Here is a 27,348-nt window from a genome sequence, read left to right as displayed (position 1 = left end):
GCCCGACTAGGCCACTCCAGAGGAGGTCTTGTGTCGTTCGCCTTGTGAGGCTTGGCCCCTCGCGAGGGTCTTGGATGCCTTGTTGATGAAGATGGGCCATACGACCTGCTGGCTTAGCCACGCCGCGGGCCGCAGGCAGGCAAGTCTGGGGACCCCCGTTCCGAGAACACCGACAGTAGCCCCCGGGCCCAAGGTGCGCTCGGGCTTGGCTTCGCGGCGAAGCGAAGGGTCAAGTACGGAGCACCGCGGGCCCCCAAAAGCCTACGACCTCGGTTGATGCGTGGCGGTTGATTGGACGTGGGCGTCTCTGCTTCCTCACACTGCCTCGGCAACTGCACGACTTGACAAGTCCTTGCGACATGCAAGGAAAACCATCATTACCTACGATCGTGAGAGGTGTCGGTTGGCCTTCTCTTGCTATAAATGGGGAGGGGGCTGAGCCCCCATTGCCCATCTCTTCCTTCCTCGCTTGCTTCTTCCTCCTTGCTCCACTACTAACATCAATGGTGCCTAGAGCCACTTCCGCTGAAGAAAAGTGGAAGGCCCCCGAGATGACCTAGAGCCACTTCCGCTGAAGAAAAGGGCGATCCACCGCCGCGATGAAGCGGCGATGCCGGTGGTGACCAGGCCTTGGTGCGAGCGGCCTCCCCCAGGGTATTTGCTACCCCTGTATGCCCAAGCCGAGGACTCGGGAAGGCGGAGCGACGAGCAGCGCTGCCGGCACCGCGCCCGGGGTCGCCGCGCCGCGGCAACGCGCACGGTCGCCCCTAGAATCCACGTCGTGGACTCCTCGCGCGAGCTGGTGCTCTGGGCGCTGATGCCCCCAAGCTCTTGGATCCGCTTCCTACAGTTCTTCTAAAACGTGATGCCACCGAGGGGGCATCTCGAGCTCTGGTTGCAGAACACCGACTGCAGCGCTCCGGTGACCGCCGCCTGGAGTGCTGCTTCGGAGAGGAGCGTGAGGCTGACGCATGTTTCGCTAGTGGCCACTCCAGCAGCAGCAACACTTGGGAGTCCAACAGCTCTGCTCAGCTCTATGAGACTCTAGAGACGAGCGATGACAGCTACGTGCCCCCGAGCTCTCGGAGCAGTGCCGCCACGTCCGGCCGTCGCTGCCGCTGATCTGGATGGGGTTGGCGCCGGCCTCCCATGGCCCACTGTAGATGATGGTGTCTGCCACAGGAGGGTGTAGATAGGGTCCTTCTTAGTCTTAGCTTTCATTCCCTGCGAAGAATCATGAAGCGCCCCGTGGGGGCATATAAGGGTCTGTAATGTCTTTTGTGCTTATTTTCCCTATCATGAAGATTTGGTGAACGCGTGTCCCGTTAAGGCTCGGTCCCCCCTTTCTTTCCTCGCGATGGCTTGTTGCTCTAGGCCGACAGGTCCCGGTCCCCAGGCAAGCTACAGCCGTCGCTGGTATGCTAGGTCGCGTGCTATGGTCAAGGCCAGGAGGTGTGCGGCCCGAGGTCCAGTAAGAGCCCCTGAGGCGCGATGCTCGGGAGGTCCCCTTTAGCGCTCAAGCAGCCACGGTAAGGGAAGAAAGGGAGTTGACATAGCCGCAATGGGGTTGCAGCAAGGCATGGGTGACCATAAGGCTCAGACATTTATCCGATTCGAGGGCGAGACTTATCTTGTGAACTTCGTGGCGATTCCTGACGTTGCGCTAGTGCCGTGCACCAACTTGCGCCGCATAGCTAGGCCGGCCCATACAGGTTTCCCTCCTCCCATTCTCTCCTTAGTGCTCTGCATCCTCAGGTCCCAGCCCTCGAGCGAGCTCAGCCGCTGCTGGTATGCCAGGTCGCGATGCCATGGTCAAGGCCAGGGGTGAGGGCTGGAGAGCCAGTAAGAGCTCCTGAGTCACGATGCTCAGGAGCCCCCCTTTTACTGCGCAAGCGAAGTGCACGAGAGAAAAGGAGACTCGCGGTGCGGCCTGCTATCCTCCCCGCGGGATCCCTGTAAACAGGCACAAGAAGAACATGGTTTGCCGTTACAGCCGCCAGCCTCCCGCTGGTTGGTCCGGATGAAGTGAAGGCACTGAGGGCCTGGCGAGGTGGCGTGCACGGGGCATGCCGTGAGCTAGAGATCGACCGCTCAGATTTGTCGACGTGGCAGGGACGGATCCATGTACCAGCGCCGTGCCTATGAGGAGGCCCCGTGGGAGCCGATGATCGAGCAGGTGATAACCATAGGCAGGTTAAGCAGGGAAGGCAAATCAGCTTGGGTAAATACAGGAAGATACATGCCACTGGGTCTGGCCCGGGCGGCTTGGGGATGATGCAGCCCGAAGGGCGCCCCCAGCAAGGCAAGCTAAAGACATGAGCAAAAGGGATTCATGCCACAGGGACGGACCCACGCGGCATGGGAATAATGCAGCCCAAGGGGCGCTCCCAGCTTAAACGAGCTTGGAAGATGTCACCTGGTTCTGTAGGCGAAGCAGAGTTGGTGCAGCTAAAGGCGTGCGTCGAAGAAAGGACTCCTCATGAGCCACCGGAGCCCTGAGCCTCGTGAGGCTCTGGGGCTCAGGAGGCTCCCCGAAGACCGTCTCCGTTTCCTCCAGGACGGCGCGGTACCTGGCCTCTTGAGCCGCCAGGTCACGCCACATGTTGCGCTGATAGGCCGACACCACACTCGGCAAGCCGAGGGGCATGCGAACGTAGCTGTGTGGCGGGCCCTCGCAACGGCCCACACGCGAAGGCCAGAAGCGTACCTGAGATGCGACCAGTTGAGCCCGGGATGTCGATGCAGACGCGCAGCTCAGCATCCTCGCCTGGGTGGTGAGCTGCGCCCTGTGAGCGGCTGTCGCCGCGCATGGCTCTTGCGTCTTGCAGTTCCTGTGTGGTCTTGGCGATGAACTACTGAGTGGTTGGCACCCCTTGCCCTATGTTCTCCTGAGGAAAATGTGCCGCGTAGCATGCCTCCAAGTGGTGCCCAAGCGCCTCCCTTGTGAGGTTGGCAAGGCCTGAGGCCCTCCAGAAGAGAGCCCCCGAGCCCTGCCCAAGGAGGGCGCTGCGTGCACCTTCCTATGCGATGGAGGGAGGCGCCCCTGGGACGGACGCTGATCCTGCCGAGGCTCCCACCGCGACGTCTTCCTCCTAAGGTCCTGCGTGACACAACTGCCTCTTCTTGGGGATGGCCTCCAGAGGGCTCTCATTTCTGTTGTCGGGGTCGTCGATTGCTGCAGCTTGGAAGGCGCGCTCAAGGGAGCACACCGCATCCCTTTCTTCACATGGGACCGTGATGACCCCGCCGCTTCCAGGAATCTTGAGGATGTTGTAGCCGTGGTGGGTGACCGCCATGAACTTGGCCAGGGCCGGATACCCGAGGATGGCGTTGTACGACTGGAGGATGTGGGCAACATCGAAATCGATGAGCTCGGTGCGGTAGTTGTCGCGTGTGCCGAAGGTGACAGGTAGGCGGACCTGTCCTATTGGTGTGGTGGAGCCGTCGGTCACTCCTGAGAAAGGTTTGGTAGGCTGGAGCTGCTCGTATGGCACTTGGAGGTTGTCGAATGTGTCGACGGATAGGACGTTGAGCCCGGCACTGCCGTCGATGAGGGTCTTGGTAACCTGCACATTGCTGATGACTGGGGAACACAACATCAGGAGGACGCCGGCGGTGGCCGCGCACTTGAGCTGATCTGCCGAGTTGAAAGTGATGGCGCACGAGGACCACCTGAGCGGGCGCGCAGCCTCAAGCTTAGGGAGCACCGCGTTCACCTCGCGAGCGAACCGTTTGAAGATGAACTGAGAGGCTGGGGCCTAGCTGCCGCCCGAGATGCAGGTGATGCACGCGGCTCCTGGAAGCCCCCAACCCCCTCATCCTGATGATGATCGTCGTTCCTTCTTGGTGGCGGCAGCGGGGGAAGACCGACATTGCTTTGGGGGCGATCCTCACGAGGCTGGTCACTCCAGGCCCCCTCGCGAGGATGGTCTTGCCAGCGGTCCTCATGTGGCCTATCGCGCCATTCCTGGCGCGGGCCATGGTCATCCCAGCGTCTGCCTCCACATCCTCCTCCGCGGCCGTAGCCCCGGTCGCTGCGCTCGGGGCGTCGACTGTAGCATCCTTCTCGTATGGCTCTGAGCTCTTGGTAGTCGCTAGTGCTGTGGGTATTCCGATTGTGGAAGGTGCAGAACGGTCGGCTGTTCTTGGATGACTCGGGCTGATCTCTGCCCCGTCTGGTCGGGCTCCGCCGCTAGCACTGCTGCTTCCTTGCGCTTCACGTCCTTGGCTTTGGCTTTCTTCTCCTCTGTGCCCGTGGCTAGCAGCTCAAGGAGAGAGAGGCGCCCCTCCTCAGCTCTTGCGCACTTGGTCGCCAGGTTGAACAGCTCCTGAGATGTGCAGAGCTCCTCATGGATAGCGAGCTCTTCCTTCATCTTGACGTCACAGATGCCGTCGGAGAACAAGGAGATGATGGCCTCCTCCGTGACCTTGGGGATCTTGAGGCGGGTGTTGTTGAAGCGCTGGATGTACTTCTGGAGAGTCTCCCCTGGCTGTTGCTTGATACGGCGCAGGTCGCCCGTGGCCGGCGGGCGGTCGCGGGTACCCTAGAAGTTGGCGACGAAGCGGTCGTGCATCTCGTCCCAGGAGGAGATCGAGCCGTGCTACAGGTTTAGGAGCAAGGGGCGGGCCCCGTCCTTGAGAGCCATGGGAAACCAGTTTGCCATGACTTTCTCGTCCCCGTTGGCTGCTTCGATGCTCAGCCCGTACAGCTGCAGGAACTCCGCGGGGTCGGCGGTGCTGTCGTAGCGAGGAGGCAAATCCGGCTTGAACTTGCCTGGCCAGGCGACACTGCGTAGCTCAGGGGTGAAGGCGCGGCATCCGGCCATAGTTATTGGGGCCTGCTTTGGAGGTGGAGTTTGGTCTTGATGAGTTCCGCGCGGTCATGACGAGGCGGTGCGGGTAGCGCGGGTGCAGCTCCTCGCGACCGAGGGCACCGGGCGTGGCGGATCACACCACGGGGCCACGCGCCTTGGTGCCAAGGCACCGTCCTTGGGCTGGGGTGGTGGAGGCGCGCCTCGGGCCTCGTCGCCCGTGGCCGGCTGAGGGTGAGGCAGACAGACGGATAACGCTGGGGAGCCCCCTGCGACGCGGACGAGCTTGGCGACGTGGTCGAGCCATTCCTCATAGAGGTCGTCGACTGGGCGGTAGCGCAGGAGTTCGTTTGCAGCGAGGAATGCAGCCCACACCTCCATGGGAGCGTGGCATGCATGGGACGAAGAACTAACCGGGGTCAGCGATGGAGTGGCGGTGCGACCGTCCTGCCATACCGAAGGATGCAGCAAAGACGCTTGCTGCTCGTTCCCCATCGGGCCGGTGGCAGCGTTGGCAGTGGGAGACGGAGAATGATGAGGTGGCCCGCCGACGGGGGCCGTCTGAGCAACGTAGGTGGTGAGGGCAGCCCAACGCTTAGCTCAGGCACGATGATCGTCCGCCATGGAGACGATGAGGCGATGGAGCGACGAATTGATGGAAGGGAAGCTACGGCGCACCCCTACCTGGCGAGCCAAATGTCAGATGTGGGGTTCCGGCAAACCCTTAAGGTTCGAACACCTGGGTGTGCGCGAAGTCTTTTCCTCCCACCGATCTACGCCCTAGCTCGCTAAGATCTCGCGGACGAACTTGACGAACTCGCAACACAGAAAGACACAAGATTTATACTGATTCAGGCCACCATTGTGGTGTAATACCCTACTCCAGTGTGGTGGTGGATCGCCTCCAGGGCTGATGATGAACAATACAAGGGGAAGAACAGCCTCCTGAGGTTGAGGTGTTCTTGTGCTTGGCTAACTTGTGTGGTTCTGGATGGTCCCCAATGGCCCTCCCTTCCCTATGGTGGTGGCTAGTCCTACTTATAGAGGCCCTGGTCCTCTTCCCAAATATTGAGTGGGAAGGGATCCAACAACGGCGGGCAAACTTGAAGGGGGACAGCTAGTACAAGCTATCCTGACAAAGGTGGTCTCCGCCTGAGAAAGGCTCTGGTGGTGACACCGTCTTGGGCTCCACGATGACCTCCATCTTGCCGTCCTTCTGGTCCTGGTCTTGTTGCACCGATTTGGCAACCTTTGCCTGATGCCTCGTTACTCCTCGCCTGCGCGGGCCTCCTTAACGCCCGCCTTTTAACGCCCCGAGACCGATGTGCCAGGTGTCCTCCAGTTATTCGCTGTCGTTGCCATGTCATGTGCTTGCGTTTTGCATTTCAGCATGTCATCATGTGCATTTCATTTGCATACATGTTCGTCTCATGCATCCGAGCATTTTCCCCGTTGTCCATTTTGCAATCCGGCGCTCCTATCTCCTCCGGTGCCCCTTTCTACCTCTTTTCGTGTGCGGGTGTTAAACGTTTTCGGATTGGACCGAGATATGTCATGGGGCCTTGGTTTACTACCGGTAGACCGCCATGTCAAGTTTAGTGCCATTTGGACTTGGTTTGATACTCCAACGGTTAACCGAGGGACCGAAAAGGCCGCGTGTGCGTTGCAGCCCAACACCCCTCCAAAGTGGCCCAAAAACCCACCAAAACCCCCTCCATCATCTTGCTCGTTCGATCACGATCGCGTGGCCGAAAACCACACCTCATTTGGACTCTCCTAGCTCCCTCTACCTATAAATATGTGGCCTCCCCCGAATTTTTCGCGCACAAGAAACCCTAACTTCGTCCTCCTCGCGCCGCCGGACATTTCCTCCCGCGCTGGCCGGACATGTCCGCCGCGCCGCCGCCACGTCGCCCGGCCAATGGCGTTGCACCACGTCGCCCTCTCCGCCGCCTCAGCCACTCGCGGAGCGCCACCTGGCCTCCTTCTCCTCCCCGCCGCCGCGGCCCGCAGAGCCCCTTGCGGGCCCGCACGGGCCCAGATCCGCCGCCGTCTGGCTCGGTCACCGCCGCCCGCGCGCCACCCCCCACCTTCCGCCGCGTAGCCTTCCTCGACTACCGCGCCGCCCCCCACCTTCCGCCACGTAGCCTTCCCCGACTACCGCGCCGCCGCCCGGAAACCGACGCCGGCCACCGCGCCATCGCCGGTGCCGCTCCTCTCCGGCAACCGTGCCGCCCCGTCCTCCTCCGTATCCGGCCAAGCCTCGCCGGTGCCGCCCCGGTCCTCCTCCGGCCGGACACGCCAAGTCCGGCGACGCCCGCAAGCTCCGGCCGCCTCGTCGACTTCTCTCCGGTGAACAGCTCCGGCCAGCGAACCTCGGACTCCGTGCCGCTACAGTACCCGCCGGATCCCGATCTGGATCTATTCCTCGGTTGACTTTTTCCCCAGAAACCCTAATTATTTTGCATACTTCTTCATGCCATAACTCCGCATCTGTAGCTCCGATTCGTGCGTGTAGCATATCAAAATGGTCGTCTCGATGAGTACATCATTTCATCTCATTGCGTCATTTTCATTTGAGCTCATCTTGATGCCTGAAATGCTGTTGGTAGAGGGCTATGTGAGTAATTTGTCGGATCTGTTTCAGCAAATGACATTTTGTCATTTTTTCCATGATTAATGTGTGCATGCTATGATGTTGAGCTCTACATGTGTTTTGTTAAATGCCATGCCATCTTTACAGGGGCGATTGCCATGTACTTTCCTGATATTTGTGGTGACTAGCACAAGCTTGCAAAGTAGCATCATCGGTAATGCTGATTTCAGCGACTTAGAATTTCACTAAGTCCTTGTCCTGATTTTGTTGGTATGCCATATGTTCATGTTGTTTCCTAGTGACCCGTGCCTCTTTTGAGGATGATCAGTAAGGATGTTTTGTTAATATTGTGGTGCTCTATCCATCCATGTCTTTTTTTTGAATTTATGGAGCAACCTAGCTTGAGTCAATCGAGCTCTACTTTTGCTATATCGTGAATCCTGGCAGATTGTTGACTTGTTAGCGATTTTGCCGAGGATGTTGCTATTGATCCGTGCAAGATATGATGTTGTTCTTGCCATGTCTATCTTCTATGACATGTCTTATTGATGGGTGTATGCTTAGTTTTTCATGCCATGCTCTGTAGTGAGTGCATCGAGCTCGTAAACATGCCTACTCGTTAACTGTATTGCATGCTCCAGTTTTTCACTAAGTCTGAATCTGTTTATGTTTTTGCCATGTTCATATGCTTGCAATTGTATTTTCTGATCCCTTTTGGCTCAAGGTCACTAAGGGACTTTGGGTAAGTGATTTGAGTAGCTTCATGTCATGCCTTGCTTTGCCATGTTAAGTTCCTGTCGCATGTATTTTTCATGCTCTAAAGTTTGCTTCCTGATGATAATTTCCAGACTTGTGTTAATTTCACCAAGTCTGAAACCGGTTATCATTTGCACTTTTCCCATGCTTGTTTGAGCTTGCTATTGAGTGAATTAGCCGTAGCTCAGTGTTCATCTTTTGTAAAGCATCTTGAGTGGATCCCTGTCATGTATTTTGTTGCCATGTTTGAGTGTTGTAGCATATTTAACTTGTTGCATTTAGATGACTACTTGCTGATTATCGCAGACCGGTGCCATATTTGTTTTGCTTGCCATTTCCAAACCGTGCATCCGATTTCGGTGATCTTTATATCGATTTCAACCGAAATCACCTCACCTTTCTAGTGGCACTATTGGATTTCCAAGTTGAGGCCAGGTTCGTAATTCCTTTCCAAATAATGCATATGCATTGCATACCGCATCCCGCATATCATGCCTTGTCCATGTGTTGTTTGTTTACCATGTTGTGTGCTTCTTTCCGGTGTTTCTTCTTAGGGTTGGTTCCGATAATGTCGTGATTGTGAGAACCTGTTCGACTACGTCCATTTGTCTTCTTGATGGACTCGTTCTTCTTCCTTGCGGGATCTCAGGCAAGATGATCATACCCTCGAAATCACTTCTATCTTTGCTTGCTAGATGCTCGCTCTTTTGCTATGCTTATGCCGCGATACCTACCACTTGCTTATCATGCCTCCCATATTGTTAAGCCAAGCCTCTAACCCACCTTATCCTAGAAAACCATTGTTTTGCTATGTTACCGCTTTGCTCAGCCCCTCTTATAGCGTTGTTAGTTGCAGGTGAAGATTGAAGTTTGTTCCTTGTTGGAACATGGAGTTGTTGTTCCTTGTTGGAACATGTTTACTTGTTGGGATATCACAATATATCTTATTTAATTGATGCATCTATATACTTGGTAAAGGGTGGAAGGCTCGGCCTTATGCCTAGTGTTTTGATCCACTCTTGCCGCCCTAGTTTCCGTCATATCGGTGTTATGTTCCCGGATTTTGCGTTCCTTACGCGGTTGGGTTATAATGGGAACCCCTTGACAATTCGCCTTGAATAAAACTCCTCCAGCGAGGCCTAACATTGGTTTTACCATTTTCCACCTAGCCTTTTCTTTCTCTTGAGTCGGCCGGCTCAAGGGTCATCTTTATTTAACCCCCCGGGCCAGTGCTCCTCTGAGTGTTGGTCCAACCTGTCAGCTACCGGTGGCCACCAGGGGCAACTCTGGGCTGGCCTACCGGAACCTTGGACAATCCGGTGTGCCCTGAGAAAGAGATATGTGCAGCTCCTATCGGGATTTGTCGGCACATTCAGGTGGCTTTCTGGTCTTGTTTTACCATTGTCGAAATTTCTTGTAACCGGGATTCCGAGTCTGATCGGGTCTTCCCGCTAGAAGGAATATCCTTCGTTGACCGTGAGAGCTTGTGATGGGCTAAGTTGGGACACCCCTGCAGGGATTTGAACTTTCAAAAGCCGTGCCCGCGGTTATGGGCAGATGGGAATTTGTTAATGTCCAGTTGTAAAAAACCTGAAGTTGACTTTAATTAAAACACATCAACCGCGTGTGTTACCGTGATGGTCTCTTCTCGGCTGGGTCCGGGAAGTGAACACGGTGTTGGAGTTATGCTTGATGTAGGTTGTTTAGGATCACTTCTTGATCATACTTTCTCGAACGTGCTTTGCCTTCTCTTCTCGCTCTCATTTGCGTATGTTAGCCACCATATATGCTAGTCGCTTGTAGCAGCTCCACCTCATACCTTTGCCTTACCTATAAGCTTAAATAGTCTTGATCGCGAGGGTGTGAGATTGCTGAGTCCCCGTGACTCACAGATACTTCCAAAACCAGTTTGCAGGTGCCGATGTTACCGAGCAGGTGACGCAACCAAGCTCAAGGAGGAGCTCGATGAAGATCTTGTCCTTTATGTTGTTCCGTTTCCAGTTGATCAGTAGTGGAGCCCAGTCGGGACGATCGGGGATCTGTGTAGCTTTTGGGGTAGTCTTCTTTTATTTTGGTTTCGTAGTCGGACCTTGAGTGTATTTGGATGATGTAATGCTTTATTCATGTATTGTGTGAAGTGGCGATTGTAAGCCAACTATGTATCTCTTTCCCTTATGTATTACGTGGGTTGTGTGAAGATTACCCCACTTGCGACATTGCTTTCAATGCGGTTATGCCTCTAAGTCATGCTTCGACACATGGGAGATATAGCCGCATCGAGGGTGTTACAAGTTGGTATCAGAGCCTTCCCCGACCTTAGGAGCCCCCTGCTTATCGAATCGCTGGCGTTATTGAGTCTAGAAATGTTTTGAGTCATTTAGGAATTATATATCGGAGAGTTAGGAATTCTTTTTACTCCTCAGTCCCTTCATCGCTCTGGTGAGGCATCCTAACATAGAGTTTTGACTCTTTCACTAAAAAAATTTTTAGGATTATGCGGGTATCTTGGAATCGTTTCGATGGTTTTGTGATGAGAACATTGTTCTTGGTGCCTCCTGTCATTTAGGGGTTGTGGCAGTGTCCCGGGGAGTTGAGCTCTAAGGTGTTGTCGTCACAATTTTATCGTTGCAGTTCTGGAATACCTGAGTTTAGTTTCGCCGACATCGAAAATCTCTTTTATGCAGTTGTTGGTGAGATAACCTCGACGCCACCCAGTATTGGGGCGGGAGTTCGGGAGTATTGCCATAACTCGTATAACGGATGCTTTTCGAAGGTTGAGGTAAATGATTTCTGAAGGTTTCTTGGTTATGTGTTGAAGGATGGATACAGCTGGATGTAGGATTTGTTAGTTTTGGGTGAGATATTATGCTTCCCCTGTATCACCAACACCTGATTGCATAACTGTAAAATTTCGGGAGTTTATAAGTGGGAATTCAAGTAGATCTTAGGATATCTTTCCGATAGATGTATGATATGAAATTGGGGTTCGACGTCTAGTGGTCCGCCTATTCACCGTTGGTTTTACAGTGGTCTCGTTGTGTCTTAAAGAGTCCTTGGCTATGCCTACTCGGGGACTATTGAAGATATAACCACTGAGGGTAAACCGTCCAGGAGGGGCCGGTTCACCTTCAGTTATACTAAAGCTCAAGGAAACCCAGAAGATGGCGCTTTACGGATGAAGCTTAGAGGCGCAGAGACCACAGGCGGTTTAGGGCCCATGATAGTAAACCACCATGATTGTATAAACTTGCATTGTAAGATAAGGAAGAAGAGACCGAGGCAGACACTTGTATGAGCCAGCCTCGGGACTCCGTAGACCGGTCGGGATCCTCCTGAATATATAAAGGGGTGACCCGGTGGCGGTTCAGGGACAAGAAACAACAACTTGAAGCCAGACAAAGCGGATTCGCTCCCTGGTCTTCGAAACCCCAGCAATATCAATCACAACTAGACGTAGGCTTTTACCTTCATAGAAGGGGCCGAACTAGTATAAACTCTCGTGTCCCTTTGTCCGGTTTAACCCCTTCAAGCTAACCCATAGTGATGGCTCCACGACTAAGTCCACGACAGTTGGCGCCCACCGTGGGGCTTGCGCACGGTGGTGTTAAGTTCTTGAAGGGACCTCGCCCATGGATCAAGAGGCTTGCGATTGACTGGATGAAGAAGAGTCGGTTCAGAAGGATCTACATCAAACTCCAAGTTCATCAGTTGAGAGTAAAAAAGTTTTTGGCGGCAGCATAAATCAGGTCATAGTCAAAAGTGATCTTGATGGGCAACGACCCGCGAGTGGAAAATCAGATTAGGTCTACACTGCTATTCTACAGATCGATGTGGACAGAACCGCCGCCAGGAAAGAGATTAAGTCCTGCTCGTACGCAAAGTTTGCAATCAAAGCAGATCAATTTCCAAAGCAATGAGGAGATCGTGCTTCCCTTGTACGTCCAAGTGTCCCATGGAGGTTTCCTTTCAATCCAAATATGTCAAGTCACGGCCTGCTGAATATACAAAGTCTGTTCAATCCATCAATCCGAGGACAGATAGATGTTCTGCTACAGTCAAAACAAACAAGGATTCGGTCAACCACGTCAACGCGTTAGTCTTGGCCGTCGCTAAAGCTCTTTTTTCTGCTGTACCTGGTGTTTTTAAATCCCGAGAAAATTTTCTACCTGGGCCCTAAGCGTTGATCTGCTAGCCACAAGTTGCTGCTGCTGTTTCCTGTGTTCGTGGCTGTTGCTACCCCTGAAAAAAAATCATCAAAGCAACCACGATCCGGATTGGACGGGGTCATGGGCGTGGACTCGTTCCACTATAGCTGCAGCCATCGCTGCGCTCGAGCCCGCTTCCAAGCCGCCCTGTGCCTGCGCTGTGGCCATCACTGCACCTGAACCGCCCCCACGAGTTGCCAGGCCTCTGCCTTGTCGAGTTTCGACCTCGCCAGATGAACCCTCACGCTGAGCCGCTCCGCAGCCGTGGTCTTGACTCACCGACACGTTCTTCTAAATCTCCATGGTTTTGAATCGCCTACCACGGCCCTCTGCTACTTCAAGTCGCCATCACTCTACGCCCCCGCGTTGCCGCCTGTTCTAGCCACTGCTATGGCCTTGTGGTGAATCGTTGGTTGTGGTGCAAGATTGATATGGTTTAGAGAGGAGAGCCGCTCCAGCTGATGGATAAGACAACAGTGTATGTGTCAGACAAGCAAAGCAATATGCTCATAAGTGCACACAAACAGATTCAGCTGGAGTGCTAATGGGTTCAAACAATCACGCCCCACAGTCGCCTCGGGTTGCTGCAGTCCACGGTCATCTTGTGTCGCCGCGCTGAGTAGCCATCCTTACTTCACTGCTGAACCACCAAGCGCACCACAAGCTACTTCCTTGGCCTCGCCGATCTCATTTTTTTCCTGCCACCAGCGCACTTTTGAACCGGCAACTCCGCCTCAAGCCACTGTGCCCCCGGACGAAAGCCGCCCCTACAGCCGCGGCCTTGCTCGCGAGCCGGCCTCCGTCGAGCCGCCATCCCTTGCGCCGACGAACGCCTCCTGCTGCTCCAGCTCCAGCATCATGACGCCTCCCGAGCACCTCCGCCCTTGCCGCGAGGCCACCCTGTTCGCCCCGTCGTCGAGGCTCACCGGCGCTGCCTCACTTCACCTCCAGCTCACAAGGTCCATCTTGAGCCACCGAAGGCCGTGCCAAGCTGCCGCCATAGCTCCCCAGTCTCCGCCTTGCCTCCGTCTTGCTGGGGAGCCGTGCGGTCTCACCGTCTCCGTCCCGGACATTTGCCGCACCGACCTCGGCCACGTCGTTGACCCGTCGCTCCATTGGCCTCTTCCCCTGCAGCCATGAGCCGGCCTTGTCGTTGTTGTGAGCTGCCGGACCCCTCTGCTTCTGCTAGACTTTGTCGCTGCGGTCATGACCTCGCCTCAAGTTGATCACTGCTGCTGCAGCCGCGGCTTCCTGAGCCGCCCGTGGACGGCGCCTCTCTGACCTGTGTGAGGATAAAAAAATGGGGGAAGGCCACCGTCTGTGTTCATCTGACACAATATACCAGGTGATATCTGCCTTATCTACTTTTCAGTATATATTTTTTATTCTTTCAAGGACAGTTACTCTCGCACTGCCATGTCTTTTATGCAGCAAAATTCTTCATTATAGAAGAGACCATTAAAGCTATGGGTATGGAGATCTCGTGCGCATCATCCGGTGGTTCAGTCTACGAGGATATATGGAGGCCGTGCTGGCATACGTCTGTACCGCAGTTCTTAACAAATGGGCATTCAACTATCAACATGCAGGGGGCTGACCTAAATCATAAGCAAACACGCCACTCGCCATGCGGTGGCCCGATCTACATCGATTCACCCGGACAACGCCTATGTGAGGAGGCCGGAAAAGAATATACGGTTCAACGAACAGTTTATTATATCGGTGAGGTACTGATCGAATCAAAGCAAAGATATCTGCATTGGCAGAAGCTAGTGTATGGAGTTTTCATGGCAAGTAGGAAACTTAAGCAATATTTTCAAGGTCAGCCTATCACAGTGGTCAGTTCTGCTCCCTTGGGCGATATAATCCAGAATAGAGAGGCAACTGGCCGGGTTGCGAAGTGGGCGATTGAGCTTGGTCCCCATGGTTTGAGGTATACACCCCGAACAGCTATCAAATCTCAGGCGCTTGTGGACTTCATCAATGATTGGACCGAGTTACAGGCACCAGAAGACAAACCGGATAATACATACTGGACCATTCACTTTGATGGATCCAGGCAGCTGGAAGGCTCGGGGGCTGGAGTTGTCCTCACTTCCCCTCTAGGAGATAAGATTTGTTATGTTCTCCGCTTAATGTTTCCTTGTACTAACAATGCAGTGGAGTACGAGGCCTTGCTCCACGGTCTTCGTGTAGCTAAGGAAATGAACTTAAGCCGGGTTCGATGCGTTGGAGATTCTGATCTGGTGGCTCAGCAAGTTTCTGGTACTTGGGATTCTAAAGACCAGCTCATGGCGGCTTATAGGCGCGAGGTGGATATTGTAGCAGGTCACTTTAAGGGTTATCAGGTGGAGCACATCGACCGGCACAAGAATGAAGCAGCAGATGCTCTAAGCCGACTGGGATCACAGCGTAAACCGGTACCACCTAATACCTTTCTAGATATCTTGCATAACCTGTCTGTAAAGTTGCCTACAGAAGAGGATTTAGCTGTTCCTGATCCGAGGCCCAGTTGGTAGCCGTTTCACATGCCACTCCGGATTGGACAGTTCCATATTTGGCGTATCTGAAGCGGGGCGAATTACCAGAAGATGAACTTTTCGCCAGGCAGATAGTCCGGCGGTCCAAGTCTATGGTCGTTCACAATGGCGAGTTTCAGGCGTATTCCAACGTTGTGTTTCTCCTGAAGAAGGACAGGAGATTCTACGGGAAATCCATGAAGGGGATTGCGGTCACCATGCCAGCTCAAAGTCCTTGGTTGCTAAGGCTTTCTGACACGGGTTCTACTGGTTGACAACTTATTCTGATGCGGAAGACTTGGTAAAGCGGTGTGACGCTTGTCAGAAATTTTCACGTCGTGCTCATGTTCCTGCTTAGGAGTTACGCATGATTCCCATCACTTGGCCGTTTGCTACTTGGGGGCTTGATATGGTTGGACCCTTTAAGCGTTCTAAGGACAAGAAGACCCACCTGTTGGTGGCGGTTGACAAGTTCACCAAATGGGTTGAAGCGAAGCCCGTCAGTAAATGTGATGCAGCCACGGCGGTTCAATTTCTCAAAAAGATTATTTTCCGTTTCGGCTTTCCACATAGCATCATCACAGATAATGGTATGAACCTTTCTAAAGGTGAGATGGAGGAGTTCTGCCAACGAGAGCACATCCGGCTTGATGTAGCGTCCGTGGCTCACCCCCAGTCTAATGGTCAAGCTGAGAGGGCGAATCAAGAAATCCTGAAGGGCATCAAGCCTCGGCTCATGGTCCCTTTGAAGCGGACGCCGGGTTGTTGGGTGGAGGAATTACCATCTGTGTTATGGGGCATAAATACCACCCCAAACCGATCTACGGGATATACGCCCTTTTTTCTGGTCTATGGGGCTGAGGCTGTCCTTCCAAGTGATATTCATCATGACTCGCCCCGGGTCGCGAATTATGTTGAAGCGGACAACGAGCAAGCACGCCAAGAGGCGCTAGACCTGTTCGATGAGAAGCGAGACAAGGCTTTGGCTCGGTCGGTGATTTATCAACAAGACCTACGGCGTTATCATAGCCGCCGGGTTAAGACAAGAACCTTTCAAGAAGGTGATTTGGTACTTCGGCTCATTCAAGACCAGACTGATATGTACAAGTTATCCCCACCTTGGGAAGGGCCTTTTGTGGTCAGCAAAAATCTGCACAACGGATCATACTACCTCATTGACGTTCGAGAAGACTCACGTAGCTCTGAGGAGGAGACCCAGCGGCCATGGAACATAGCTCTCCTACAACCTTATTACACTTAAAGTCATAGGCTTTTCATATGTACATATTTCAACAATGTATATATTATGATCAATATAATAAACCGGCATCCTTGCTATCAAGCAGGGCCTCCGCTGTTTTCTTCCTTCAAATATCTGTTAACTTGGGGGCTTCCTGTTCAAACATAGGTGTATTCACCAAAGAGAACATAGCGTTACTACCCTCTTGATGCGGCTATCACGCCTTGGGGGCTCCCTGTTCAAACATAGGTGTATTCACCAAAGAGAACATAGCGTTACCACCCTCTTGATGCGGCTATCATGCCACAACAAAGCTTGGGAGCTTCACACCCAAGGGGCCAAAGAGAGTCTTGTTGCTACGCACAACTCAAACATAGGTACCCATTGAGCACAGCTCACAAAGTTACTTGGGGTCTCTTTGCGTCAAATACCAAAGAGTTTGAAAGGACCCTTGTAGCTGGGTATCGACCCACGGCTTGGAAGCCTGGTGTATTCACCTAAAACCCCAGGTTAACCTGCCTTCATCAAGTAAGCCACTCCTATCCAGGTAATCCTGGCACGACCCTTCGAACGTTTGACAGTTACTCTCATTGAGACCCTGAACTTGTCAAAGTTAAAATGATGATTGGTTAGTTGGAGGGCCATCTTAAAAGGCTTTGCCAAAATGGTTTAACTCAGTGGCCTGGCAGCCCATGAAAAGCCTCGATTTGGGCCTGGCAGCCCTCGAAAAGCCTTAACTACAATTTTTTGTTTGCTTTTTTCTGCCAAGTTTTTATTTTTCGTGAGGTTTATGTTAAACCGGAGTTTTTTAAACCCGGCACGGCTTACGGATCTTCTGTTCAAGTATACAATTAAAGGTAATCCGGCATCCTTCAAAACCGGTCTGGCTTTGACGCTTTGTCTCCAGCAATCGGCCGACGTTCATCACAACCCGGTTCTATATCATATATATACCAACATGGTACGGTGGAGTTTGGGTTTTCACCCTTCTTCAAATCACAATTGGTAAACCAACAGCAATGTTTTATATCACAGGTATGATTTATTATTGCTGCAACCATAGTTGCTTACCAAGTGGGATATTTTGACCCGTCCGGTGGTAAACCGCCTGGACAGATTTTCCGTATGCAGACACAGGGATTGCATAATATTGTAAAAATACATAAGCCAGTACTGAAATTCTCATGACAAATCAACGCAAAGTGTATCCCGCTACACGAGGGCAACGGTTCAAAGTATTTCACTAGCTTATTACAAGGCGCTTGAAGGCCCAAAATATGGTGTTTCCAGCAGAACAAGGTTTCTGGAGCATCACTCTAATTGCTGGATCAAGTCTCATTACCATGTTGCTGCGAAGTTGATGGGTCATCTGGCATCGGTTCAGCTTCCTCGAGCGGCTGGAAGTTTGTGGTGGTCCAGTCAATCCGGGTTAAGGCCTGAAAGATAGCTCTTCACTGATAAGTTCTGACGGATCAATGTCAGGGGTATAAGTGTGCTTACGGATTCCTGGAATAAGATTTTGCGCCTCTGGAATGACAGGGTTAACCCGTTTGTTGTTGGCATCATAATAAGACCGGTGAACCGTCAAGTTAGCATCCTCTGCCAGCTGACTCGCTAGAGGACACATCTCCCTTGTCACTCTTTTAAGGGCTGCATCATCAAAATCTGCCCGTTTTCTTGTGTGCTTGGAAAGCCTTTGGCAAGGTCAACCGGATCCAAGTCATTTATCCATGCGTTGGCTCGGGTAAGTGCCAACAAAGCGCCAACTCTGGCAGCAGGTCGCTTCACCTCTTCTAGCTATGCTGGTACCATGGATAGCCTTGTCAGAGTATCCTTGATCAGTGTCGGGGCCGGATTGTCATAGGAGGCTGCACAGATAACCCATTGAGCACTGGTGTAAAGTTGTTCCAGAAGAGTATATGTTGCTTTCAGCTTCATCCGTACATCTGAGCCTAGATGAGTAATGCGGCTCCTTGCAACGGTTTAAGAATTTCATATTTCAACCGGCACCTTACAAAGATGGGTATTTCAAATACTTTGCTAGGAGTACTTACCAAATACTGCGGAGGTCATGGCGTTCACTTGATGCTTTAACCTAGAAAGCTCTTCTGCCACCGGTTTAAGTGTAGATTCGGCGTCTTCAGCCCGTTTCAGCAATGTCCCCTTTTCAGTGTCCCAGTTGGCACGTTCTGTCTTGAATTCTTCTTTCAGTCGTTCTATGGAAGTTAAAGCGGCTCGAAGCTCATCTTTGGCTTTGGAGGATTCTTCTTGGTGAGATTTGATACTTTCTTGAAGATCAGCAATCTGCGTCCGTTGATGGTTTATGTCAGCCTGCCAAAAACAAGAGGAGCATTTCAATATTTTATCAAAAGTCCCAAGCATACAACTGGTTCTACACTTGGCACTTGGGGGCTAATGCGGATTAATTCTTTCTTACTGCTTCTTCAAAGTCCCAAGGATTCATACAAGTTTCAATCCTGGCACTTGAGGGCTAATGTGTGTTTGTTCAAAAAAACTTAAAAGTCAACAATGTGCAGTTTGGAAATTCAAAGTCCCGGTTTGTTTTACAAATTAAACTGACCCTTGGGGGCTACAGGATACAAGGCAGTGAAAATACAAAGATAAGGAGGAAAATGTTTACCTCATAACGTTCCTTCATCAGATTTACCAAATCAGCCTCATAATCTCGACTTGTATAAAGCCGGTTCAAGAAACCGGAATGAAGATCCTGGGCAGAAAGATTAGCATATTTTGACATATCAGTTTCCATCTTCCTCTTTCCCATTGAAATAAACTCATCCTTGGCGGTATGTTTTGCCAAGACAACTGGATCACCCGGAGCCGTATAAGCAGTGCCAGTAATAATAACGTCATCGTCTTTGGTTGGGCTTGGCGGATTAGCACTTGACTTCAGGGGATCAGCAGCCGGACTTGCAGGCATAACATGTGGACTTGAGGTATCCTCATGTATGTCCGTATCAGCTTCCGGCGGATTAGCATTGATAGTTGGCTCTGGCAGGGCAAAATCATCCACGAGATTATCAAGATTTTTATCAAGATCTCAGGAGCTTTCTCCGGTTCAACTTCACCTGTAGGGGCACTGGTCTTGGCCTTCTTACTCAAACGAGCTTGAGCACTAATATTAAAACAAAGATTAGCATGGTCAACTGAGTTATGAAAGAGAAGGGAAGGCTACACACTTACCCAGGGACGGTTTTCAGTGGAGGCAGCTGAGTGGTTGATGAACCACCAGACGAATTAGAAGATGCCTGATAATTTGAATGAGATGAATTGAGAGGGCATCGGAAGAAACCTTTCAAAAGATAACGTTTTTCAGGAGAACAAGCAACCTCTGGACGACGTTTCTTGTTTGGGGTGTGAGGTAAACCGGAAGAAGTGACCTGTTGATCACTGTGCCGGGTTGTGCGACGCCCTTCGGTTTGCAGTGTCTTCAAAGAAAGTTTTTGATCCAAATGAGCAACAGGGTGAGAGCATTTCACTTTCTGAACTGCATGGCGAAATCGTTGAACCGGCACAAGTTCTGAGTCAGAAGAAAGACAAATTACCTCAATATGATATGCATGGCTGGCCTCCGCATCATCCTGGGAGTAATCATTATCAGTAAAATATATGGATAGAAGTCAAGGGAGTCAAACTTTACCTCTTTAGCCGAGTCATCAACATCTTCTGGTGGCTCTGAAGAGTCAGCGGTTTTCTTTTTGGCAGCTTTCTTGATGACCTTGGTAGTTTGTCTTGAGTTTTGTTTTTCCAAAAAGAGCTACTGGCCTATGGGATTGCATAAAAGTATTATTATAGTAGTGTCAAAGCGGAGAAGAATAAGGAAAAGTACAAGGTTAAAATATTTACCCCTGGCAGTTTGTTGGAGGCGTAAAAAGGACGAAGACCAATTTGAGTACATACGGCGAGCGGTTCGTCGAGTATTTTCTTAACACTTTCACTGACTTCATCGTCCGTCATTTCTATTGAGTTAAACCGTTGAGGATCATTGGTGTTGCCGGTGTATTCAAACATCAATCCGGGCCGGCGACTTAAAGGTAGAATGCACCATGAAATCCAGCAACGGACGAGATCAACACCAGTTAAAACGTCGGCAAGGAGAGCCCGGAGTTTGGCGAGTTGAGATGCATAAGCTTGTCGGTCTTTGGCAGGCAATCTCTAAGGTAAGGGGTGATTATTGCTGAGTCGGTACGGACGGTAGCTCGGTAGAGGATTCTCTTCAGCATGGGCAGTATTTTGACAGTAGAACCAAGTGTGGTTCCAGTCTTTTGGATGGCTGTGAAGTTTGGCGTGAGGAAAATCAACCTCTTTCCTCTTTTGAATCGACACACCGCCAAGTTCAGTATTAGGTCCATCAGAAAATTCCATCCGGCGGTTTAAGTGAAAGAGATCTAGAAAGAGATCGACAGTGGGTTCTTCTTGCAGATAAACCTCACAGAATACTTGGAAATTGCATATGTTGGACACAGAATTTGGTCCAATATCTTGAGGATGAAGTTGGAGCCTGGCAAGAACATCCCGGAAAATTTTTGATCCGGGAGGACTGAAACCTCGAGCTAAATGTTGCAAGAATACAATCACTTCTCCATCTTGAGGTTCAGGGGGGCATTCAGGGCCAGGAACTCGCCAATAGAGGACATTTTTTGAGGCTAAAGTGCCGGTGGTGACATCTTCATTGATTTGCGTTTCTGTGATCCGAGACGAAACCCGGTTGCAAGTAGCAAATTGTTTCGTCATCTTACAAAGTCTGTAAAAGGAAAATGGACGGTTTACGATTGGCGGTTCGTATCTGTTTGTCAAAATGTTAAACCGGCAATTCAAGGTATACGTATGAAGTGAACCGGGCATGGCTGTACAAAGTCTAGATGGCGGTTTAAAGAGAGGGCTAATGACATACGACGAATTATCAACACTAAAGGATAAACCGCCCTTTGGAGGCAGAACCCCAAGCTAGAAATTTGTTAAGTATGGAACAAACATGTTTCACAAGTTGCAATTATTATTTTGGATCAAACGGTCGCTCTGGAAGGAAAAGTTTCTAGACCTAAAACAGTGCAGAGAAGTTCATACACTCAAAGAGAGCTTCCAAACAATGGAAATAAGATCTATTTTTATGCAAGATAAGCGCGAACAATTGCTGCAGCAGTTCTACGTTGTTTTTACAATCTAAACAGGGTATTGGAGGTGAAAACTAACAAGGGTTGCATCGGGCGGTGACGACCGCCGACGAACTCAACAAAAAGTTCCAATGCAGATCTGAGAAGGGGAAGGAGAAGAACTCACGGATGTGTATGAGCTGCAGAGTCGATTTCTGGTCAGAGTCAGGTCGATGCAGCGGCCTGAGTCGGTGTGGACTGGAAGATCAATGACGGCGGCAGCGGCGATACTTGAGGTCTTCGGGTCGCGAGGAGGAAGACGATGCGGTTTGGAAAGGGAGAAAATGGAAGGCGCCCCGGCTTTATTTATAAGTAAGTGGGATAAAACGGCAGGCGCGAAAATTGAGGAATCGGAGGCGGCAAAAGAGGATGCAGTTGTCTCCTCGATCTTCAGGAATTAATTAAAGAGAAGGGAATCTTTATAAAACTTTTTTATACAGGAATGACGTCACAATGATTTATTACAGTAATAGAAGATGACGTCATGGCGATTCATCAAAGTTCACAGGGAGAAGACAATATGGCGGTTTACGAGAATTGCCAGAAGTTCAAGGATTGAAGACTGACATGAACAGGTTCAAATCAATCTGGGGCCTAATGTTGAAGATATAACCACTGAGGGTAAACCGCCCAGGAGGGGCTGGTTCACCTTCAGTTATACTGAAGCCCAAGGAAACCCAAAAGATGGCTCTTTACGGATGAAGCTTAGAGGCCCAGAGCCCATAGGCGGTTTAGGGCCCATGATAGTAAACCGCCATGATTGTATAAACTTGCATTGTAAGATAAGGAAGAAGAGACCGAGGCGGACACTTGTATGAGCCAGCCTCGGGACTCTGTAGACCGGCTGGGATGCTCCTGAATATATAAAGGCGTGACTCGGCGGCGGTTCAGGGACAGGAAACAACAACTCGAAGCCAAACAAAGCGGATTCGCTCCCTGGTCTTCGAAACCCTAGCAATACCAATCACAACTAGACATAGGATTTTACCTTCATAGAAGGGGCCGAACTAGTATAAACTCTCGTGTCCCTTTGTCCGATTTAACCCCTTCAAGCTAACCCGTAGTGATGGCTCCACGACTAAGTCCTTCCATGAGGACATATGTCGTGACAATTCCACGACAAGGACGCTTCGTATGTCATGTGCACTGCCTTGTACATGATGGTGATGTACGATCGAGCCCGTGTAGGCCCCACCATGAAAACTTCGGACGAAATCTCTATCATATGTTTGTTTCGTCTTATTCTGCAAGCCAATCCTTTGTTTTGTTTTTGAGTTGTGGTATTCGAGTTGCTTCGAAGTCAAATGTTGATTCCATATGTTTCCTAACCGGTGTTCTCATATGTCTATGTGAATACTAATCCTTCATGATAATCCAGACTGTCATGTCAATCCTTTTCAACTGGTGTGTCTCTCTTCAAGTGGATCCGATCATTTCAACATTCGCAAGATCAATTATCAGTTCTTCTCAATGGTGTTTGTTTCATCCGTCTCCAAGTTGCCTTTGTTTTTCCCGCCCACCAACCCTTTTTCTTTAAGGACTCAGATTTCTTAATCAAGTATCCTTTGATTCATGTGAAGTCTCTCCATTCTTTTCCTTCATGTTCTTACCCGGTGATGCTCATGAAGATTCTAACGGAGATTCAAGTTCATCATTCTTCGTGCTTTTCTTCTCCGGTGGATCCCATTCAAGCTTTCGGTGTTGTTCATATTCTTTTTCGTATTTCAAATGCTTTCTAATGCCGGTGCACCTTATATTCAATCATTCCACACTCATTATTCTATTGTTACGGAGTGCTCAAGATATCTCAAAGATTCATGTTTTCCACTCTACATCCATTCACGCTTTTTCGAGGATGTTATCTCATTCAAGCCATTTAATTCAACCGGTGCTTTCTCTCTTTTAAATCATTCAACGGTGTATCTTTTGAGTGGGCCCTAACCCACAGGTCGTTTCCCAGGATCTTACCTGACTCTTCTTATTTTCCTGGAGCTATCCTCAAATCTCTTTTCGAAGTTTGACGTAAGAATGATTGTCATCAGTCTTGTGTTTTTCTCCAAGATCTTTCAAATTCTTTTCATCATTGGTTCAACTTCTCTATTATTCTTTATTCCGGAGTGTCTCAACAATTCACGGTGGTGGTTCTCGTCGTCATTCTCAGATTTTGAAGACCGAAGAAGAGTTTCTTTTAAATATTGCCCCATTCTCTGCCATCCTCTCATAATTGTTTTTGGATTGTGAGAATTTTTTTTCACCTATCCGGAGCAATTCAAGATTCTTTTCAGTTTGTTTCTCCGGAGCCCATCATCTCAAAATTTATACATTCTCAGCTTTCAGCTCTCGTTCTCCAATCTTACCGGTGCTTCGTTCAAGTGATCTCTAATCAGTTTGTGATCCCTTCGTTCTCATGTATCTAGTTTCTCTCAAGCATCTTTTTTCATTTGCAAATTCTTCCCGATGATTCGTTATCTTTTATTCGTTCTTTTTCAATTCTTATGGGGGTTCTTCCAAGATTCTTCTTCCTTCATTTATCATATCAATGTATGCGTTGTTTTCTATCCTACCGGTGACTTGTTGAAGACTTTCTCAAGTTGGCGCTATATCTATCATAATCCTTTCTACAAGAATAAGTAGTATGCCAAATCTGTTGCTTGTTATCAATCTAAATTGGTGAAGGATAAGCATAATGTAATTCGTGTTCTTGTTTCATCGAGTAAATTCTATTCCTTATTCCGGAGGCTCATCAAATTCTCGGTTTCATTTGTTTCATGTTTTCTTTTCCCGGAGTTTCAAGATCTCTCATTTATCTCGTCGCAAAGCTCCATTTAATCATTTCAAGGCTTCACCTTATGTTTTCAACTTCTCTTTCCTTTCGTTTGATCATTCTTTTATAACCGGAGTTCTTCATGGAGGTTCTACATGATGGTTCATCAAGGATTTAATCCCTTCTCGAAGTGCTCATCAAGATTTTTTCAGAGGAACTCAAGTATTCTTTATCTTGAATTTTAAAGTGCAATTCTTTCAACCGTATCATTCGAGGTGGTATTATGTTATTCTTGATAATTTGAGTTCATGTCTCATGATTCACATGTTGTTAAGAATGAGGTATTTTAAATCCATCAATCTCGTCATTGGAGTTACCTTGGGTTATATTCCACCTAAATCTTTCCCTAAGGATTGTTGCTAATTATGATGCTTAAAAATGACCAAAGTTCTTTTATCCTCTCGGTGATATACTTTATCGCCTCCTTGTTCATGTCATTCCAATTCTTTTTCCCGTGAGTGGCAGGTTGTCACCTCATAATTTGAGATCTATTCCATAAGACCATATCAAGCTTATTCTTTTCGTCGTTGGTTTTTCCAACAACTTCGTCCTAGCTTTTGTTGTAAGCATGCTCTCTCAAGATCGTGTTTCCCTTCGTTCACTCCATTCCATTCTTACTTTTGTTCCGGAGGCATTGTGATGTTGTTATCTTCAATCCTTCTTCTTGTTCTCGTCAGGACCTTGTTCTTTTCTTACTTATCCATTTAACCGGAGAGTGGTGCCCTCTGCTCAAGTCTTTTTCATCTCTTTTCAACCGGAGTGTTGTCCGAATTTGTTGTTCCTTGTTCCTCGTTTCTAACGGAGGTTTTCAACTTTATTCATCTTCGTTGTTTTCTTTTCTCGAAATGGCTTAACCTTTTCAAGGTTCTTTGGTTTCACTCATTTGTCAAAGAAGCAACTTAGCTTTACCACATCTCTTTCTCTTCTGTTTTCCCTCCGGTGCCATTCTAGATCTCGGGATGAGATCCTCTCGTAGTGGTGGAGTGTTGTAACACCCCGAGACCGATGTGCCAGGTGTCCTCCAGTTATTCGCTGTCGTTGCCATGTCATGTGCTTGCGTGTTGCATTTCATCATGTCATCATGTGTATTTCATTTGCATACATGTTCATCTCATGCATCCGAGCATTTTCCCCGTTGTCCATTTTGCAATCCGGCGCTCCTATCTCCTCCGGTGCCCCTTTCTACCTCTTTTCGTGTGCGGGTGATAAACATTTTCGGATTGGACCAAGACTTGTCATGCGTCCTTGGTTTACTACCGGTAGACCGCCTGTCAAGTTTCATGCCATTTGGACTTCGTTTGATACTCCAACGGTTAACCGAGGACCGAAAAGGCCTCTTGTGTGTTGCATCCCAACATCCCTCCAAAGTGGCCCAAAAACCCACCAAAACCCCCTCCATCATCTCGGTTGTTCGATCACGATCGCGTGGCCGAAAACCGCACCTCATTTGGACTCTCCTAGCTCCCTCTACCTATAAATATGTGGCCTCCCCCGAATTTTTCGCGCAGACGAAACCCTAACTTCGTCCTCCTCGCGCCACCGGACATTTCCTCCCGCGCTGGCCGGACATGTCCGCCGTGCCGCCGCCACGTCGCCCGGCCAATGGCGTTGCGCCACGTCGCCCTCTCCGCCGCCTCAGCCACTCGCGGAGCGCCACCTGGCGTCCTGCTCCTCCCCGCCGCCGCGGCCCGCGGAGCCCATTGCGGGCCCGCGCGGACCCAGATCCGCCGCCGCCCGCGCGCCGCCGCGTCACCTTCCCCGACTACCGTGCCGCCACCTGGAAAACGACGCCGGCCACCGCGCCATCGCCGGTGCCGCTCCTCTCCGGCAACCGTGCCGCCCCGTCCTCCTCCGACTCCGGCCAAGCCTCGCCGGTGCCGCCCCCGTCCTTCTCCGGCCGGACACGCCAAGTCCGGCGACGCCCGCAAGCTCCAGCCGCCTCGTCGACTTCTCTCCAGTGAACAGCTCTGGCCAGCGAACCTCGGACTCCGTGCCACTACAGTACCCACCGGATCCCAATCTGGATCTATTCCTCGGTTGACTTTTTCCCCGGAAACCCTAATTATTTTGCATACTTCGTCATGCCATAACTCCGCATCTGTAGCTCCGATTCGTGCATGTAGCTTATCAAAATGTTCGTCTCGATGAGTACATCATTTCATCTCATTGCATCATTTTCATTTGAGCTCATCTTGATGCCCGAAATGATGTTGGTAGAGGGCTATTTGAGTAATTTGTCAGATCTGTTTCAGCAAATGGCATTTTGTCATTTATGCCATGATTAATGTGTGCATGCTATGATGTTGAGCTCTACATGTGTTTTGTTATATGCCATTCCATCTTTACAGGGGTGCTTGCCACGTATTTTTGTGATATTTGTGGTGACTAGCACAAGCTTGCAAAGTAGCATAATCAGTAATGCTGATTTTAGGGACTTAGAATTCACTAAGTCCTTGTCCTGATTTTGTTGGTATGCCATATGTTCATGTTGTTTCCTAGTGATCCGTGCCTCTTCTGAGGATGATCAGTAAGGATGTTTTGTTAATATTGTGGTGCTCTATCCATCCATGTCTTTCTTTGCATTTATGGAGCACCCTAGCTTGAGTCAATCGAGCTCTACTTTTGCTATATCGTGAATCCAGGCCGATTGTTGACTTGTTAGCGATTTTGCCGAGGATGTTGCTATTGATCCGTGCATGCTATGATGTTGTTCTTGCCATGTCTAGATTCTATGCCATGTCTTCTTGATGGGTGTATGCTTAGTTTGTCATGCCATGCTCTGTTGTGATGTTGTTCTTGCCATGTCTAGATTCTATGCCATGTCTTCTTGATGGGTGTATGCTTAGTTTTTCATGCCATGCTCTGTAGTGAGTGCATCGAGCTCGTAAACATGCCTACTCGTTAACTGTATTGCATGCTCTAGTTTTTCACTGTCTGAATCTGTTTATGTTGTTGCCATGTTCACATGCTTGCAATTGTATTTTCTGATCCCTTTTGGCTCAAGGTCACTAAGGGACTTTTGGTAAGTGTTTTGAGTAGCTTCATGCCATGCCTTGCTTTGACATGTTAAGTTCCTATAGCATGTATTTTTCATGCTCTAATGTTTGCTTCCTGATGATAAATTCTAGACTTGTGTTAATTTCACAAAGTCTGAAACCTGTTATCATTTGCACTTTTGCCATGCTTGTTTGAGCTTGCTATTGAGTGAATTAGCCGTAGCTCA

Source organism: Triticum aestivum, chromosome 4A (assembly GCF_018294505.1).
Source record: "Triticum aestivum cultivar Chinese Spring chromosome 4A, IWGSC CS RefSeq v2.1, whole genome shotgun sequence".
In the NCBI taxonomy this organism is placed as follows: Eukaryota; Viridiplantae; Streptophyta; class Magnoliopsida; order Poales; family Poaceae; genus Triticum; species Triticum aestivum.
Note: the sequence above shows the minus strand (reverse complement) of the source record.